The following is a 21,489-nucleotide window of genomic DNA, read 5'->3' as shown; positions in this document are numbered from 1 at the left end:
AATGTGTATGTCGTAACAACTGGTCAACCGGGTATTACGACAACGGCGACGCACTCACTGTTGTAGCACTCCCGCTCAGACTACCTACTCTCACTGGTCACCGCCGTCGCGTCGAAATGTTAAATCAATGTATCAAGTATTCAAGTTTAATAATATAATAACCATCAAACTATAATAAGATATATCGGTGAAATATAAATGATACATACGATTTTACGAGTAAATTAAAGACTTTATAATATAGATATATGTATATTAAAATCAATAATTGCTATTCCACATATTCCAGTTAGCTGGTTTAAACCTGCAGTGTTAAATACATCAAATATGAATTGTACGTGATTACACAACCGTAATGTTACATACATGCACATATACAATATTACAATTGCAATCATAATCTACTGTTATTTACTACAGATCGGTATGATACTTGTTAAAAAATTTTTTGAAATGCATTAAAAATAGCTGTGTGAATACTAGAATTTAAAAAATACTTAAATATATATTAAATAGATATATCTACATTACTATATAAATTAGTGTAAATTTGCTCTCTAAATTGCATTAAGGCATACAGTCTCTGACACTGCAACAGTGGCAACTACGTTGGACATCGTTACAGACAAAATTAAACGAAGTCAAACTTTCTATCAATCCTTGACCATCACTCATCACCAAAATTGGGCATACGTGGCTTACACATAGCTTTCTTATGAGACGTGAAGACCCTGCCCATTGCTTAACCTGTGGGGAAGGTCTTACACATCCTTTTACACTGCCGCAACCACGCCGATGCCAGATCATCTTTAAACATTCCGGATCATCTATATGAAGCACTTGGACCTAGTCTTGAAAACTACAGCGACATTATAACATTTCTACAAAGAACTAAACTTTACAACCTTATATTATAATGTATCAATGTATCTTTATTAATGTTAATGTTAGCCAATAACCTTAGTTGTTGAGGCCTAAATAAATAAATAAAAAAAAAATAACTATATAATATGTAAAAAAATATTTTAAATACTTTTAACCTAACCACTTCGATTCTGAAATCTGTTATGGTAATTTTTGATTTTTGCAATTTAACATTTTAGAAGATATCTTATTAAATATTTTATCAACAAAATTCTCCATCAAATAATTATAAACTTGTGAGACGAGATACATATTTTATTAAATTCGAAAATTTTTCAGCATTGGTATAATTAAATTTGTTGAGTTATTATTAGTAAATTATAAATAAAAACACACTTAAAAAATAATTATTTTATTGATAAAATATTATGTACTTGGAACATATTTTATATTGGTAAACATAAAATAGTTTTAACAACTCTTTTTAATTACCTAATTAAATAATTAATTTATAGACTACATTAAACGATTTAGCTCAACTATAATTAAATCGTAAATGATATATGTTATGATTATTTATAATATATATATTGGATATAGCCGTATTTTTGATTAACACCTAAATTATTGTGGATATTTTAAATTTCATGTAGGGTTTTTACTTCTTAATTGTATTGGTTAACCTATGAACAAAACTACTTAAAGCAATGATATTTTCTACCATCATTATTTAATATTTATGGGTCACCATAATTGTATGGAGACTCTTAGAGCACTTCTTTCAACAGAGAATATGTTATTTATATAGACATGATTAAGAAAAAAAAATTGTATATCATTTAAAACCTTATGTTAGTGTACATCTTTATTACGTAAACATTTTAATGGTCTGCTAATTTTAATATTAGGATAATTATGTAAAAATATACTATAAAATACAAAATATGCGTATATTATAGTATCCGAAAATCATCCTGTCAATTGTGCAAATAAGCTGTAGGTATAGGTAGACTTGTTCAGCCAAATGTTGCATTAAAAGTAAAATTATTTGCCTATTTCGCAACTGTTGGTATGCAGTATAACAAGTTTTTAATTCATAAATGTACATATTATACGTATCTAGACTTTTACTTAAATTGTTGCTCTATTAAAAAAAAACTATCTGAAAAGATGTGTCTCCTTTTCGTTAAAAACAAACATCGTATTAATCCTAAAAGTATATAAAGTACTTGAAAATGTATTGAAGTAATAATTTAAGTTTAAAGAACAAATAAGAAAAATGTCCTTTACTATATAGTATATACAAAATGTATTATTTTTTGTTATGATGGCACAACATCTCATTAAGGGACGCTACACAACCATTGGTTGTCTCCGTCTTACAAGTGCAAATTTACGCTCAGCAGATCACGTTTAGCTCCGTTAGTTTAAAAATTAGAGTGAATCGACCTATTATGAAACTTGATGTTAAGAAAATTATCTGTGTTTGATAGAGGGTTTTTAACTATAGTTCAATTTTGTAGCAAGTTATGTGTAAATTAAAAATTCTCTTAACTCGCTTAAAAACTAAGTTATCGTAAAAAATCCACTCACTAACACAGATAATGTTCTTGCCATCAAGTTTCATAATAGGTCAATTCACTCAATTTTTAAATTAATGGAACTAAAAGTCAGTGCCGGCCCAAGATACGGGCGAACCGGATGATTGCCCGGGGTGCTTTTAATATACGAATATTTTATAAATTTTAAGTATGTATAAAAAGTATAAAATGTATTTAGTATTATAAAGCATTTGATTAAGGGCGCCTTTCAAAAAATTGCCCTGGGCGTTAAAATACCTTGGGCCTGCCCTGCTAAAAGTGATCTGCTAAACATAAATTTGCTAAAATACTCACTTGTAAGACGGATACAATAAATATGTGTGTATAGCGTCTTCTTAACTATTTCACATCTTAAGAAAAATTATATACCTACTGATAATTTTTTTTTATGATTCCTCTACGTTTTACTCGAATTTTTTAAGTAACTAAATTTGTATTTATTAATATAAAATAAGTGCATTAAAAAGATCAAAGTAGCATGTATATTTATATAAGTCTCCTCCCTAGTGGTCGATATAAATAATATTACATTAAGGTAATTATTTTTTTTTTACCGATTTTATAAATCCAAAAGCTATATAGTTTTGTACTTAAACACTAATCCACGTAAGAGCCATGTACTCATCATGTGTGATATATGTATGATCATAAGTTTTGTATTCAAAATTTAAATTTTTGAAAAAGTCTAGAATACAAGATCTAAGGATAATGAAGTTATAAATTAGTAAACTAACAAGCTTCAATTAAAAAGGCCGTCTTTGCCGTACATAAGTTATCGCGAAGTCACTGTGATGAATATGTTTAATTTGAATGCAATTACATAAGATTATTTTAGGTACCTTTACGAAAAACAATTCTGACCGAAGACAGTCTTTCAGCCTATATTACTAAGTACATTTTTATTTTATGATATAATTGCAGCTATTAAAGTAATTTATTTTACTAATAGACATTATATAGTAACATAGTAGGTTGAATTCATTTTTGTCCAGAACAATTTCTTTAAAAATTATGTAATGTGTATACAAAATAATAATTATTTTAATGTAATAAATAATTAATAATTCATGATAATATTTTTAAATGACGAATAAATAACTAAAATAGTTATTTTTCGTTTAAATATCTATATTACGTCCAAGTTTTACCTTAGATTCTATTTCTAAGCCTTATAGAATATCTATAAAAAATTACATTTAAACATTTTTAGATTTTTTTGGTTACAGTACCTATATATTATGTCTAAACTACTTAGGAAAAACCTTGTTTTAAATTTTGAATTCACATCTACATATTCTACATAAATTGAACATTAATAATATTCTGCTCATAAAAATATATTGTGGATTAATGTTCAACCTTTTTTATTTTCCTCTAACAGAAAATTATGAGAACCTTATAATCAATTTTCAAGTTTTTTGGCCGAGAAATTATTTTATCGACAATAATTTTGAAAAAGTAATAGAAATAGTCATTTTCTTATATCTGTAAATAGCTCATAAAGAGTAAAAATGATATTTTACTATTTTAGATTCTGAACGAAGTGAAGAATGTATTGATTTTACAATAATTTGTATAATTTTTTTGTGTCTGTGTACAGCATAACTAGTCGAAATAATGCTTCAATTTCAAACTTCGGGGGTGGTTTCCGATGTAAAAATGAATATCCTTGATGCATTATAGAGGTCAAAAGTAAACATTTTCCAACAGTTTTCAAAAAAATTGAGAAAAACAAAAAAAAATGACAGAAAAACGGGAATTTTTACGCAAAACCAGTTTTCGACCAAATCGTTTTTTTTATATGGTTGTAAGTCAAAAACTAATCACTATAAATTCTTGAAATTTTCACCAAAAGTCTATATTAATATTATCTATATATAGTTTAATTTTCAAAAATTTTTGAGTTATTTATAGACCACTGAAATTTTTGATTTTTATGAGAATTTTTTTTGAAGTGTCGGTAAAATAATTTTGGATGACCAAAAAAACTTGATAATTTAATACAAGGTTCTTTATGAGTTGTTTTTACTTTAGCTAATAAAATTAAAAATCGTTAGTCACAATTTTTTTTATAAGCGTTTATAGTTCAAATTTTTACGAAATCTGTCGAAAACGCGAAAATTTGCAAGTAATTTTGAGGTTGAAAAATCATAAAATTTTTTGTGTTTATAACTAAGGATTAAAAATACAACACTAAGTTTTCCGTAAGTTTACCTTTAAGTAGCTATAGAGAAAACTCGAAGCATCATTATAGGAAAAATTTTAAGTACGTTTGAATTTTAAATTTTTACGAAATAGTGTAACGATAACGCGATTTATCCTCAAACGATTTTAAACATTTGTTATTATTCAAAAAGTATAAGTCGTAGATACTTGAAAATTTTACCAGTGTTTTAGATTGGCATTTTCTTTACATGATTTAATTTTCAAAATATTTTGACGTTTTTGAGATATTTATAGACAACTGAAATTTTAAATTTTTCTTAAAAATTTTTTTTGAAGTGTCGATAAAATTTTTTTGGCCCCATCAAATACTTGAAATTTTAATACAAAGTTCCTCATATGTTATTCTTATAGTGATTAAAAAAATTATAAGAATACATAGTCACAATTTTTTTTATTAGCATTTGAAGTTCAAATATTTACAAAAATTCGTCAAAACCATGAATATTTGCAAATTATTTTGTAGTTCAAAATTCATAAAATTGTTTGTATTTATATCTAAGGTTAAAAAATTCAACACTAAGTTTTCCATAAGTTTTGCTTCAAATAGCTATAGAGAAAATTTGAAGCGTCATTATAGGAAACTGTTTTGAGCGTTTGAGTTTTAAATTTTTTTGAAATCGCGTAACGATAACGATTTATCATCAAACCAGGTATATGTATATTTATGATAATATAAGGTATTATGAATTATTATAACTACATGCAATGTTTTTGGAAAAATTGATTAACCTTGCCTTATGCAAAATGCGTCCTAATTGAATTATAAAACATTTGTTTCAAAATAGAATACATGACAATATTTAAGTATAATATATCCTAGACTGACAAACCAACTCCGTTCAGAATCGTTTTTTGTATACAATGATACTTATCATTGCATTCAAATTTACCCTACTCTAGTCCACCCCACCCCCTAATGTACAGCAGAGTGACATCCACTTACCCGCTTTTTTTCTTTATTTGAAATAAAGAATCTGTACCTTTGGGGCACAATATAGGCTTATGTGACTAAAGTATATATTTAAATTAATCTTAATTCCTAATCACTTACAATTACAATTACGATTAATTCCAGTAATGACACTCACCAATTGTCTTTTTTTAAATTTTTTTGGTGTTTTCATTTTGTTTAGTTAATTTACAAAACTTTTAGAACTTTGTCTACGGATTTCAGATGTAGGGTGGGTGAACGAGTAGGTCACGACACCATTTCCTTTTTAGACGTCTGGAAACCTTTCCAGCAATAGAAGGGACTGCGAGATTTCGTATTAACGGGTTGTCGGGTTGCTGTTGGAAACAAGTCGGTTATGGAAGCGTTGATAGTGGGCTGTATCTTCTTCGTGTATTAATTTTATTTTTAGGTCGTAGTGTATAGTGCGGTTTGAGACATAAGGGGGGAGGGCATATAAAAGTTTTCTGAGTGCTATGTTTTGAAAGGCTTCTATTTTATTTAAGTTGGATTTTTTTGCATTGCCCCATAACTGTATACCATAAGTCCAGACTAATTATATTAACGATTTATATATAAACAGTTTTGTGTTGATATTAGTGTATTTATTATTGTTAATAAATATTTTGAGTAGGCGTAGTCGAGAGTTTAGATTTAGTCGTTTCGATTTAATATGCTGAGCCCAGGTTAATCTGTGATCTAGAGTTAGCCCATGATATTTTACTGCTTGTGTGTTTGGGACAGAGATACTATGGGTGGTGACAGCTGAGCAGGGTCTAAGTCTAAATGTAAATGTACAATGCACGGATTTTGAAATGATATTAAAAACATTTGTTGAAAATTTAAAGTACCTATTATGGTTATTTGTTTTTGAGGTAGATATAAACAATATCCGTTTTTCTCTATATTTTTTTTTTGTTTTCCCCGACACTGTTGTCCCACCAAAGTACCAATTTAATTTAATTCCAAGAATCCCCTACCAGAACATATGCTGAATGCTGATGGAGAAAATTGAAAATTTTTATTGATCCAAAAGGTGATGAAAAACGCAATTAAAAAAATACATTTTAAAATCAATACATCCATCGCTTCGATCAGAATCCAAAATACCGCGATTGATAATATAATCATAAAAGATATCTTTTTACTCAAACATTGTCTAAAGAATAAAATATTAGGTCGTGTCCACTACATTGTAGTGACTACAATACTCATGATGGTACATTGGTACTTGACACTTTATACCATTAACCCACATGTGATCTTCACTAAAATAGTCTGGAAACTGCGAATGAAAACATTGTCTGTTCGTATCTTTGTAGTCATTATATAAGGGTATAACACGATTGCAAACGTTTTAAATTTTTTATAACACGGTTGCGAACGAATATCGCTTATCAATAAATGTTGTTTTTTAGCCAAAACTTGAACGATTGCAAACGGTTTTTTAGGCTACGTTGTCAAGTTTATATTTCAAAATATATATATTATATATAAATAACACACTGTGACATTACAAGTTTCAACTATACGTTAGGTTAGGTATAAAATTCGATATAAATAGTAATAATAATATTGTTCAATAATGTTTAATAAGTTACAAGCAAATAAATACACAAGTTAATTAAAAAAAATTAAAATAGTTTTTAAAATGTTTTTCTGTATTTTTTTTTTTATTTTAATTTTTTCCTTGGTAGGAATTTTCAGTTTTTTGTAAATAAACTATTAAATTCTAATGGATTTTATAATCATTTAAATTTTTTAATGTTGAGTCAATTCTAGATTTATCTTTTTTGGCCTTAAGATTATGTACTTAGTTTTTGATAGAATTTATTATTGTCAAAGTTTGTGCCTATGTTTGTTTTAAAACTGAAAACATTGCGTGTGTTGGAGGGTGGGGTTATATAGACTTATTGTACCTGTCTAGTGTATATACGCACAATTATATTTGGATACCCAGAAAGAACTATGAACATGCCGTGGTTTATATACAGGTAGTTATATAGTTTATAAACAGACTCCGATATGATGCATTTGGAGAAGATGATGAGTGTTTTAGAATATTATTAGGTATAATATATTTTGCGATATGCTATTGTGCCACCAAATACCGTCTAAAATTAAAAACGATGACGTTTGTTTTAAAAAGAAATGAAAAAAATTACAATCATTATCAAATGATCATTACCTCAACAATTATTACTGTTATTAGCGTTATTATAGTAATTTTTATCACAATTTATGTTTATTAATGGCATCTGCGAATTATTTAGGTAACAATTACTTTTACACACATAGCCGTCGCGGTAAAAGTTAAATAGGTACTTACCTTCTCCTCGTTTTATAGTCATTAGTAGTCATAATAATATTATTTGTATTCTTATTGTCCTATTGTGTGCATAATTATATTAAATGTATTTGTACACTATTATTATCATGTGTATGTATTACATTTTTAAAAACATATTATTATATTATATAAAATCAGTTTGTGTGACAAACTACTACCAGCAGACACCGCCGCCGTAGCGCCATATCTTAATTCACGTAAATTAATTTTAGAGATATATACACGAAAATTATTTCACCCAGTTTTTAGCAAGATATTTTTCTCTCTTTAATCATACTTTCAAAAGCTTTGGTAACAAAGCAATCAAAATATTAAAATGTTAAAAATTAAATGATATTCTATGTTATATAAATGTATAATATATAATGTACTACTATAATAAATAAATAATCATTAATTAATTATTATAATTTTTTTTTTTTTTAGTATTTATAGCCCATTGAGGGTCTTCGGTGCTTCCACAATTTCTTGTCACCTCTCTCTATTTTCACTTTCTGCTAGTTCTGTTTCTGGTGCAATCTTTGCTAGGTCTAATTTTATAGTGTCCATCCATCTATGTCTAAGGCGGCCTCTGAGTCTTCTACCATTGATTCTGGTTCTTATCTTGTTGCAGCCGCAACGTAATTTGCGAGTAATATCATTTAACTTAATATATCGGGCACGGAGAATAGCTGGTCGCACACACACACACACATAATCACCGTTTTAATTATTGTTTTATTTTTGTATGTTCTTATTTCTGTCCCGTGTGAATTATATAATATGTAGATATCCCCGTTATCGTATGCCGCCGCACCGGCTACGCGGATATTAATTAACACGGCCGCCGCGACTTTTTGTATCGTATAAAACGTTGCCGCGTCAACACCGGTCAGTGCCGAAATATAATTTTATATTCTTTTTTCACAATAGTGGTAAATCTTGTTGTATTTTCTTTATTTTATTGTCACAAGTGCCAGAAGGGCTTATTATTATTATAGTAATTGAAACTTGTATGTTCCTAATTTATATCACTGTATCTTGTTGTGTTTTTTTTTGTTATTGTATTTTTAGGCAGCGGCTGGCCATCAGTGCACCGACACCTTGTGAGTTATTTTATTATTATATTTTTGTTGTATACATATTTTATTTTTCGTGCCATAAGGGCCGTAGGTATATATAATTATTTAGATTCTATCGTGCCATAAGGGCCATATATTACTATTGATACTCTGTCGTGCCATAAGGGCCGTATATTATTATTTGTATTTACATTTTGTTTGGTCATAAGGGCCACACATTATTTTATATTATACACTTTATCTGTCTAGCCATAAGAGCTGAGCATTTATATTATAACCCTGTATTCTGTTATGCCATAAGGGCCATATATATATATTATTGTTTTTATTATACTTATTTAATTGTTAAGCCAGAAGGGCCGCACGTTAAGTAATATTAATTATCTTAATTATTTTTACAAGAGCATCAACTCTGATAGCTGTGCTTATCATTATTTGATTTGGTTCGCGCCATAAGGGCCTAGCATTTACTCTTACTCTGTTGGGCCAGAAGGGCCAATTTATTATATTTGTATTACTTAGCCATAAGGGCTGTGATTTATTAATATTATATTTTTATACATTTGTATTGCTGTGATTTATTATATATATTGTATTATTATTATTGTGTATTATACAGCCACAGCAACTATTACCAAAAACCTTGTTACCATTTTATTATACACACATCTACACACATTCATACACAAATACACGCAATCCATAACACGCACTACATAGCTCGACAGTATTTGCCCGGCGTTCCCGACCACTGCTGTAAAAAAAAATGTGACTACCTATGCATTTCTTTTATTTTTCAACTGCTATTGTAAAAATATGATATGAGCCTTGTATTAAATTTTCAAATCTTAGATATAAAAGGAAAATATTTTAAGTATTTCTAGTTTAAAATAATTTGCGAATTTTCGTAATTTTTACGTATTTTGTCAAATACATACTTTGAATGCTTCAAAAAAAAAAAAAATTATGCATAATATATATTTCTTTTATTTTTCAACTGCTATTATAAAAATACGATAGGAGCCTTGTATTAAATTTTCAAATCTTAGATTTAAAAAGAAAAACTTTTATGAATTTCTATCTAAGATAATTTGAACATTGCCGTAATTTTTACGTATTAAGTCAATATTTGAACTTCAAATGCTAATAAAAAAAAGTTTTGCCCATGTATTTTTATAATTTTTTAATAGCTATAAGAAAAACTTATGAAGAACTTTGTATTAAATTTTCAAGTATTTTGATAGGACCAAAAAAATTTTATCGACACTTCAAAAGAAAATTTTCAGAAAAATTGAAAATTTCAGTTGTCTATAAATATCTCGAAAAAAGTCAAAATATTTTGAAAATTAAATCATGTAAAGAAAATGCCAACCTAAATAACTGGTGAAATTTTCAAGTATCTACAACTTAGGGCCGTATTTATAATCGATTCTTAAGAATAAGTATTGCTTAAGTCATGCTTATGACTTAAATGAGATTCATAAATAGTACTCGAGCTTAAGAAAATGAAAAGTATGACTTATTCAGAAGATTTTAAAAAGACTGGTCTTGACCATGCTTAAGAAATTCTTTTAATAATAATGATATTGTATACGAGGTACGTTCATGATTTTTTTTGTTTTTGACCATATCACATTGATTAGTTTTATAAAAATTGAAAATATGGATATAATACACTTTGTAGAATTAGTTAATTTTTACAACCGTGCTGAAGAAAATAATGAACGTGTTCCTAAACGATATATTAGAGACATACAAAATCCAATTGATTTTTATGACGATAAAGAATTTTTTAACAGATTCAGGTAAGTGAAATAATTTTCAATAGAAATCACCATATTATATGGTCATATGGAGGTCATTTATTTTATTTTTATTTATGCCTAAAGCCTAAGTTAAAATAAAAATATTCCAAAGGGTAATTTATTATCATGTGAGTAAATTTATTATAATAAATAAAAATTAAATGATAACCTACCTAGGTATTAATAAAACAATATTTTTTTTAATATTCTCTATAAAATTAGTAAATAGTAAAAAAAATTGAAAATATGCTAATTTTATTATAGTAGACTACTAACATATAAAATGTAACAAAAATGTTGGAAGTTCCTAAAATAATGTATTATTTGTATATGCAGTTTGCAAGATTGATTCCAAAAAAATTATAAATAAATAATAAATTGTTAAAATCAAATAAATTAATAATATAATTGTTTTAAAATAATGATGGGGTGTGAAATTAATTTTAACAAATTGTTCGTATCACTAATAGAAAACTACCATGGTTTACCATATTATATTATATAAATAATTGGTAATAAATTAATCTTAGAAGTAGATACAACAATTATATAATACCATCAATAGGAACTTAGCAAGGTGTCTAAATATTATTTTTGATAATCAAAATAGGTATAGTCCCTATCTAATACACGTCTTCTACTTCAGAATACTAAAAACGTTAAACAATGATTAAACATAAAATATAATATTTAAAATTCAACTCACTTTTGGATGATCACCACTCGCATTGAAAGTTTTGGTATCCTTTCCCATGCTTTGTTTTTATCGTGAATGCTAAATGCATCGGTTTTCTTATTTTCCACCACTTTATTTAATTGTATCAATTCAATAATTAAAGATTTTTCGGATGCTGAATAGGCAAGTCCTTTACCCATTTTGACTAGTCGTATTTAAAAAAATGATATTTTTTTGAAAATGTATTTACATAAAAACGAATATCGTATAATAATATACAATTCGTGAGTGTTAACAGTGATAATGAGTGATAACAATCAATAACCATGTGTGACCATGACTTTGGTTATCAAAATAAGAATAAGAATTACTTTTGCTTATAACTTTTAAAAGTATGACTTAAGCCTGTTTATGAATACTTATGATTAAGCATTACTTTTAAAAGTAAAAGATAAGAATAGACTTGGGAATTGATTATAAATACGGCCCTTATAATTTTTAAATAATAACAAATATTTAAAATAGTTTGAGGATAAATCGTCATCGTTACGCTATTACGAAAAAATTTAAAATTCAAACGCATTTAAAATTTTTCCTATAATGATGCTTTGAGTTTTCTCTACAGCTACTTGAAGGAAAACTTATGGAAAACTTAGTGTTGTATTTTTAATCCTTAGTTATAAACGCAAAAAGTTTTATGATGTTTCAACTTCAAAATTACTTGCAAATTTTCGCATTTTAAGCTAGAAATTCATAAAAAAAATTTTTTTTAAGTTTAAGATTAGTAAGATTTGAACACTTTTAATAATCTATAATATATCCTAGACGACCTATAGACAGATAAACCGTCTCCGCTCAGAATCGTTTTTCGTATACAATGATATAATATCATTGGATTCAAATTTAATTCCATCCATTACACTTGTAACCTTCTGTACAGCAGAGCGACATCCATGACTTACCCGCTTTTTTTTTTATTAGCATTTGGAAGTTTAAATATTGACAAAAATTAGTTGAAATCATCGTTATTTGCAAATTATTTTGTAGGTAGTTAAAATTTATAAAAAAAATTTCGCCACAATTTTTTTTAATTTATAAGTTTTTCCACGTTTTTTTTTATTTTTTTATAATCTTCTAAAAACATTTATATCAGCCTCAATTTTATTTTTCATTATTTTAAATTAAATTGTGTAGATATTAGCAGGGGCGGACTGAGTTAATATTTCAGGCCGGGAATTTTTTTTTGCCAGGCCAAAAATTAATAGAGGACCAACGATTTGGTCATAAACTCATAAGTGTGCAAAATAAAAAAAAATAATAATAATGATAAAAAAAACTTTATTAATTGAAAATTATTTTCAAAATTTTATGTAAGATATATGAAACCACACATAATATATGTGAATTCGATTCAGAAGCAAAAGCCAAACAAACTGAACAAAATAGTTGTTTTGATGATTCATCAAATGTTAGCCATACACGATTTGTTCCGTTTTCTCGAAGAAAAATCTTATTTGAATTGAATGGGAGGCTGGGATCTTTTGGTTGACAAGGGTGGTACTTGAAGAAATGAGATAAAACAGTTGAACTTGGCTTTATAAACTTATTAAATACTACTGGAGGACTTTCAGATGTCGAACATAGAACTTCTAAAAAAAAGTACAAATTTCATATAATCATATCGAGTTCATGAAATAAGTAACGTTATGGCTTAATGTGTTGATTAATTATTATAAATAAAAATAACATTGAAAATGCTTCTGATATTGGATATATAAATAAATTACTTAAGGTATAATATAAAAACTAATACACTTAAGTGCAACAACCAGATAAATCCATGCTCCCCTCAACTTTGACAAACAAATAGTATCCCCAGATTTTTTTTTTATTCAAAGTTTACAATATTGTGAATAATTATACAAATAATAATAAACAAACTAGAACAAAATTATTTTTAACAAGTATTTAGTCACTAAAAAGAATTTTCTTTGCCCGGGACAATTTCAAAAAGTGGATTTTTCTAGTTGTTGCAACAAGCCCTTCAATTGAAAATTAAAGTAATTCCCACCATATTACGCCGCTACGATGGGTTAATATTAGGGGAGACCGGGGGCAAACGTAACATTTTGCACTTTTTAACATTTTAAAGACATTTTTGTACAGATTTCTGATTTTTGACATCACCATTTGATAGAGGAACTTGTTAGCTACTCAACTATATTACAAAAACTGCTTAAATATCAACCTTAGTAGTAGATATTTTTAATTAAAAAAAAAAAAAAAATGTTACAAATGTCCCAGACCCCGGGGTTAAATGTAACACACCTTGGGGTTAAATGTTACACATACCTTAATTTCGTTTTTCAATAATATTAATATAATTATATATGTTTTATTAAATTAAAAATTAAGCCTGATAACCATGACATATAAGTAGATGTAACCAAACTATACTAGACTCAAATCATCATGATATATATTGATTATTAATACTTAACTAAAAAATAATTAGGAACAAATAATTCAAAATTAGTTTTATTTGTAGGTACCAGTCTTATGGTTTTATTTCAAAGGAACTCAATCACAACATATTTTTAAACATTTTAAAATATCAATTGTTAAAACATAATAGGCATATTGTAGTTAAATAGTTAAACAATTTCTGATATAGGTAATGGTAATAACAATTTACTAAACTAATATTTGTATTCCCACAAAATGAGAGTTACCATATCTTATGGTTTTAAATTATAATTATAATGCTAATTGTAAAATATAACAACTTAATATGTTTTTTTAAATTATTCATAATATAAAAATAACAAAATATTAAATAAAAAATAAACGTAAATCTTGACTTTAGACTTCAAATTATTCATAATAATATATATAAAAATAATAAAATAATAAATAACAAAACAAATTTAAATTTTGATATAATTTACTCATCTGCTTCACAGTTTTCACATGTGTAGTGAGCTGTGAACATTTGGTTGGTACAGTCTTCATGTGCCCAAAGTTTACATTTTTTGCACTGAATCCATGTCTCTCCTTGTTTACTATTGGAATACAGATCAGCACAAACTAAACAATATGTTTCTTCTTCATCACTATCATCATTACTGACTTTTTTAAGTTTTTCTTTTTTCCAAAATCTATGTTTCTTTTAGCATTAACTTTTGTTCTCTGCTCAATCTCTATTTTCTCTGGTGTATCAGTAAGTATTGCACTTTTTCCTTTTCTTCTACCTCCTTTATTTTTAATTTTATTTTGTAATGCTGCTTTCGGATATGGTCTGATATGTTCAGGTGATATTTCATAACTTAGATTTTGTGGACATTGTTCATCAATAATTACTGGATTTATACTGTCTACTGGCTCGTTATTAACATAATTTAATAGATTTTCACTAATATTATTTACTATTTCTTCAGTAGTTGTATTTACTATTTCTTCAGTAGTTGTGTTTACTATTTCTTCAGTAGTTGTATTTATTACCATATCGGTGACTACTGATGGAGCAAACTCATCTTCTGTAAACACATCCCTGTTGAATGGCCAAATCCCTGACACAGAAAATCCATTAATAATGTTTCGAGGAGTAGCCGCACTAACTAAGGCACTGGAAGATATAGATGGTACATCATAAATAGTTATTCTTTTCCCAGGATTATTTGTCATCCAGGAAGTCATACTTTGGTTAATATATTTTTTAAATGGTCCATATACAGATCGGTCCAACGGCTGTAGTTTGTGTGAGCAATGCGGTGGGAATGATAATAATACAATGCCCACTTCTCTACAAAAATCTATCACTGGCAGGTATAAATGAGATTCGTGGTTTTCAAGAAGAACAAGTACTTTTTTATCAACTGAAGGCTTTACATGTTTGGCAAAGTGCTTCATAAACTCTAAAAATTCATTCCCTTGCATCCAGCCTGACTTATTTGCAACACCAACACAACCAGATGGGCCTCCTTTTACAAAGTAATCTTTATAATTAACCCTTGGGAATACAAACATGGGAGGAATAAAATTACCGATCGCATTTACAGCCAAACACATAGTGACTAATGTGCCACGTTCGGCAGATGTGATTGCACCAACTTGTTTTTTACCACGAGATGCTACTACCTTTTCTGTCTTTTGGACTGTTGTAATCCCTGCTTCATCTAAGTTGTAGATATCTTGCCCTTCAAATTTATACTTCAACAAAACTGACTGATATTTGTCCATAAAATGTTTAACATTCACCTTGTTGAAGTTCATAGCCCTTGATAAGCTTGTCGCTTCGGGACGACGAATGGAAATTGATGGATTCCTCTTTAAAAATTCAGAGAATCAATCAACACCAGCTTCCTTGTTGTTTGTCCAATTCATTGGTACTTTTAGTCCTAGTTTAACTGCAAACTCAAATGACAATTTTCTAACTTCTTTAGGACTCAAACCAAAATACATATCAGCTGAATTTTTTATATAGTCTACAAGTTGCTTTTCATGGATGTCATTAAATACTTTACTGTGTGGCCGGTAACCAACTGAAGGTAAAGTACTACCTGTTTCTCTGTGGAGTTTAAACTTTTTTATATACCTATTTAAACTCACATGGCAGATATTTAAACTCGTAGCTACAGATCGTTCCGACATATATTCATCCAAGCATAGAAGTGCTGCTGTTTTCATTGTTGTATCAGATGTGGTGCCTCTACTAGTGGTTCTTTCTCGTTTTCGAGGCATTTTGTCAACTAAATCAAGTATAATAATTAATAATTAATACACCATGTTAATAAAAGTTTATATTTAAAAAAATATAATCGATTTTCATACAGAATGTTACAATTGACCCCAGTCTGTTTGTTACTATTGGTCCCATAAAAAGTTTTTTGAATCAATGCGAAAACAAATTATGAACTTACCTTAAAATTTAATTTATTATTATATAATCGTAATCTCCGGAAGATTTACTTGATGATACTTTGAATAATATATTAAACAGCGCAAATACGATGGCGTAAAAAAAAAACTTAAAAAAAAAAAATTCACTTTTGAATGTAAAAATCGGTTTTTACTGATTATTTGATTAACAAAACACGATAAAGCCAAACTGATAACAGGATAAGATGACAAAAATTGGGGGACAAATGACGCACGTTCAACCGATACTTATTACCTATCATGGAAGAAAATATTCAGCGTGTTACAATCAACCCATGTTACGTTTGCCCCCGGTCTCCCCTACCATTCACATATGTAGAATCAAAATATTCAACCAAGTCTAAGGCAGTATCAGGCATAATGGATTTCAAATAAGACATTCCCTGCTCAACATCTGTCAAAGGTAAAAATGCTAAGCCATCTAACATTCCACAGAATTTACTGAAAGTATTGTCTTCTCGGTACAATTTTTCTAGGCCTAAAGCTTGAACTTTTCTGTGAGTAGACTGCGACAAATGATAGAAGCACCCACGGATAATAACTTCTCGGCTAAATACTTTATGAACAGCTTTAATTACAGCCTTTTCAAAGTCAAGATGGACATATTTTGGATCAAGGTACAGATTATTCTCTTCACACTTTTCAATTAATTTTCTAAATAATAATTTATAGGTTTCTGATGTTTTCCTTTGTAATAGACAATAAATTGCAGTTATAAATATGCCATCTACCTCTACTCTTATAACATACAGTTGCAAAAATAATTTTGGTGCTAATGAGAAATTACCATCTAGATACCATGTATTAGATTTTGATAAATTTGTCATACCTTCTACAGTACCGAAAATCAAAATTCTTTGTTCAGAATCAATACCATTGTCAAAAATTAAAAAATGTTGATACTCAGGATGACCTGTTGTGCACCATTCATCTGTTAAACGTTAATATATTGAGTTTTAAATACAATTGTAATATTAATAATTTGTATATATTAATTTAGGTACGAACCATCAATGACCAAATTCTCCAGACTATTTGGTTCAACTGGATTCAATTTAGAACGTTGATTTCTTAATGTTCTTTTAACACTGTCTTCCACTGGCATTTTTGCTCTTGTGTCACCGTCCAACTTAGAAATTGTTTCAGCATAAACTTCCAGTGGCTTAGATAAACCAGCTTTTGTCTGCTCTTTCATAACACATAGAGCTTTTACCACATCTACCTTGTCATTATCCCCAAAATGGTTATGATTGGATTTTGATACAGGGTCTTCTTTTTGATGATTAGTGTATAATTCTCCTATACATTTCGTTGCAGACCTCTTAGAACACCTCCAAGTTATTTTGGATTTACCAATATGCTTTACAACATATGTAAAGCCGTTGTAGCATAACTTGTCACATCCTTTATTAGATTTTATAATATCCATAGTAGGTAGGTATGTACAAAAATGTATAAAATAATATAAAACAAACCGTTAACTTTGGATTTACTGTACTGAGTTAATTATTTATGTAGGTGCTATTACAACAGTCAACAACCAAGTATTGTATTTTTGAGTGGAATTTTATTCCATTATATAATATTTAAGTCAATTTTATTACCCAAAATTTTGATTGGTTTAAGAAAAGTACAGTTTACTTACTTTATACTGATATATATGTATAAAGATATAAGCAACATTAATTAAATTAAATGTCAAAATGCTTATCAAAGGTTGGGTAATAAAATTGAAATTTATTGACAGGGTGTAATATTATTGTGTTAAATATAAATTGTATTGTTAACTATCACACGTAAAAATCTAGTGTTGAATTAACAACAAAACACTTATTAAGGAATATTAATAATCATTTACTTGGATTAATTTAACTCATTTATTAATACAATTATTCAGTTATTAGAATCAATATTTAATACAAAATGATTTTGACATTATAGCTATTTTAAATATAACTTATTTAGGTTGAACTATAAAGTTAATTCAGCTACACATTGGTGTTACTTTTAACTACAAAAATCACATGATTTATTTGTAAATTAACTTAACTGTACAATAATGATAATTAACTATAAAAAGCTAAGTTAAAATAATACAAAATTTAACTGAAGTTAAAAAGTTTTAAAAAAAAAATTAAATACTACGTATAATATTTAAAATATGTATCTATAAATAAATGTAAATATATTATGTATAATATATTTTTTCGGGCTTTTTTTCCGTGGGCTTTTTTTTTCCGTGGGTGTATTTTTTAGTTTGGGTTTTTTTTCCGTTGGGTTTTTTTTTTGGGGTTTTTTTTCCGTGGCCATTTTTTCCGCGATTCACAGTCGTGATAGGGAACGGCGCCTCTATATTACTCTATGCTCTCACCCAAGGCACTCCCGTTCGTGTTCGTACGAGCGCCGGCGTGCACGCACACGCACACACTAAAAATACAAAATAAACCATACACATGCTATACGGCCTATACGCCTATACCACAAGAAACAGTATTTAAATTAGAAATATATAACTAACCAGCAAATGTTTTAAACAAGAAACAGGTATCTTAGGTATAACAATATTATAAATGAATAAAATAATAACCATGGCTAAATATACAGGCATGTTCTGCTGAATTTTAGAATCACTATCACTGCGCACTTGCCCAAGGTGACGTCACGTTCCCACCACAAACTGATTTTATCAATATTCAAAATGAAATTCAAATAATTGGTATACCTACATTGAATATTTGACATTTGTATATTGAAAATAATTTTTAACTATACTTGATTCTAAAATGTATAATGTAAGTTTATATACCTCAATACTATATTATTATAATACATATTTATATAATATTATGTTCACGGTCTTATATACAGGTCGGGCAACTAACAAATGATTGTGGTTCGCTTAATGATGAACATTCGTTGTCAAAAAGACATAGAACGCCATCTACTGGATTATTTTTACATAATCCTATTTATATTTTTCGTTCATAATGGACTATTATACTATTATAGCACACTGCACACTAGTATACTAATATAAATATTTAAATAGGTACTTTTCTATGATATACGATGATCACTATATCTATGATATTGTAGCTAGTGTGTACTGTGGTTTTTTGTTTTGTATTTATCTAATATATTATAGACAAATGACAATAATACCAAGGTTTTTAGCCATATATATTACAATGCCGATGAAAAAGTGTTTATTTTACCAAAAATATTAATAGTGCTGATGTTATTCTGAAACGAACGAAGATATCTTACAAAATGAAGACTTGAATTTTCCATGTAATATTCATAAAGATGATATTTTTGCGTATACTATCAGGTACTATATTAATATGAGAATGAGACAATATACAAGACAATTAAATAAAGAGAAATTAAAAGAAAATTCTAAAAAGAAAAAGGTTTCTACATTTTGTCGTACTTAATAATAATAATATTATATAGAATGAATAAATGTAAATGAAATTATTATTAAATAAAATAAATTATTAAATTATGATAGTATTGTGTACTGTGATAATAGATAGCGTTGCAGATCATTTTGATTATTCCTTTCATCAATAAGCGATCCAACCGTATGCGTATAGATAATACCGAGTTGCCTGACCTGTATATAAAGCTGGCCACACACTACGGTTTTATTTGTCCGCGTACGGTGTACGGTGTAGTTCGAACTGTTTTGTTCGTACACCTGAGAACCACACACACTACGGTTTTATTTGTCCGCGTACGGCGTACGGTGTAGTTCGAACTGTTTTGTTCGTACACCCGAGAACCACACACACTATCTATTTTTCATCGTTGTTCGGTGTTCGAACCATTGACACACACTATAGAATTTTTTTCAGTGTTCAGTATTATTATTCAAAAAGTATAAGTCGTAAATACTTGAAAATTTCACCAGTTATTTAGATTGGCATTTTTTTACATGATTTAATTTTCAAAATATTTTGACTTTTATTGAGCTATTTATAGACAACTTAAATTTTCAATTTTTCTTATAATTTGTTTTTGAAGTGGCGATAAATGTTTTTTGGCTGAGTCAAAATACTTGAAAATGTAATACAAAGTTCCTCGTAAGTTATTCTTATAGTGATTAAAAAATTATAAGAATACATAGGTACGATTTTTTTTTAATTAACATTTGAAGTTGAAATATTGACAAAAATTCGTCAAAATTAGCTTCGTTCAGAATCGTTTTTCGTATCCAATGCTACCTATCATTACATTAAAATTTAACATTCTATAATATATAATAGTAATCCATATGGCATCTAATGTACAGCAGAGCGATACCCACTTACCCGCTTTTTTTAATTATTAATTACTAATAAGTATCTTTACTTGTTTTTAAATTTTTGTTTTCATTTTATTTTTCAATGAAAATGTAATGAACCTCTTGGATTTATAAAAATAGCTCATACTATAAATATATACTACGATAAAATACATCAGCTTAAAAGCTACTATAAATAATAATTGCGATACTTGTTTAATTTTTATTTTGCGCATGAATTAATATTCAATGTAGGAAAAAGTAATTGCATTATCATATAATTATAATATTATACTATTTAGATTATAAAGTTAAAAATTGGAAAGGGGAATTATTAGAAACAATGGGTAATCAATAAAGTGTTGATAGAAAAAAAGTTTATCAATTTACGGAATATGCATAATTTACTTACTGTGGTTTCTGCTGGATCTCCATTTGCTTCAATTTCAGAAATGTTAGATACACCATTTCTCGGTGTCTCTTGATCGACGAGAAAGTGGAGTTTGTCGAAGTACCATAACTTTGGTGCGTATATGTTGTCTGTTCCTGATCCGCTTCTCTTGGAATCTTTAATTTTTTTCAATTCCTTTCGGAAATTTGATCTTAATGAATCTATTTTTTTTACCACTGTGTCCTTCGTTGCAGTTGGATCTACCTCGGTTAATTTTAAACATAGCTTTTCATATGCAATGTTACGCTTACAACGATCACTGTACTCAGGACACTTGATG

The 21,489-nt window shown here is 28.0% G+C and overlaps 2 pseudogenes; both read right to left on the bottom strand.

Moving 5' to 3' along the window:
• Window positions 1-21,489, bottom strand: part of LOC149062276 (zinc finger MYM-type protein 1-like) — a 299,795-nt pseudogene that overhangs the window by 140,644 nt on the left and 137,662 nt on the right.
• LOC107164678 (uncharacterized) lies at window positions 14,477-16,272 on the bottom strand (annotated as a pseudogene).

Source organism: Diuraphis noxia, unplaced genomic scaffold (assembly GCF_037042655.1).
Source record: "Diuraphis noxia isolate RWA-SAM2 unplaced genomic scaffold, SU_Dnox_SAM2 contig0001, whole genome shotgun sequence".
Lineage (NCBI taxonomy): Eukaryota > Metazoa > Arthropoda > Insecta > Hemiptera > Aphididae > Diuraphis > Diuraphis noxia.
The sequence above is the reverse complement of the archived record's forward strand: the minus strand, read 5'-3'. Positions and strand labels throughout refer to the sequence as shown.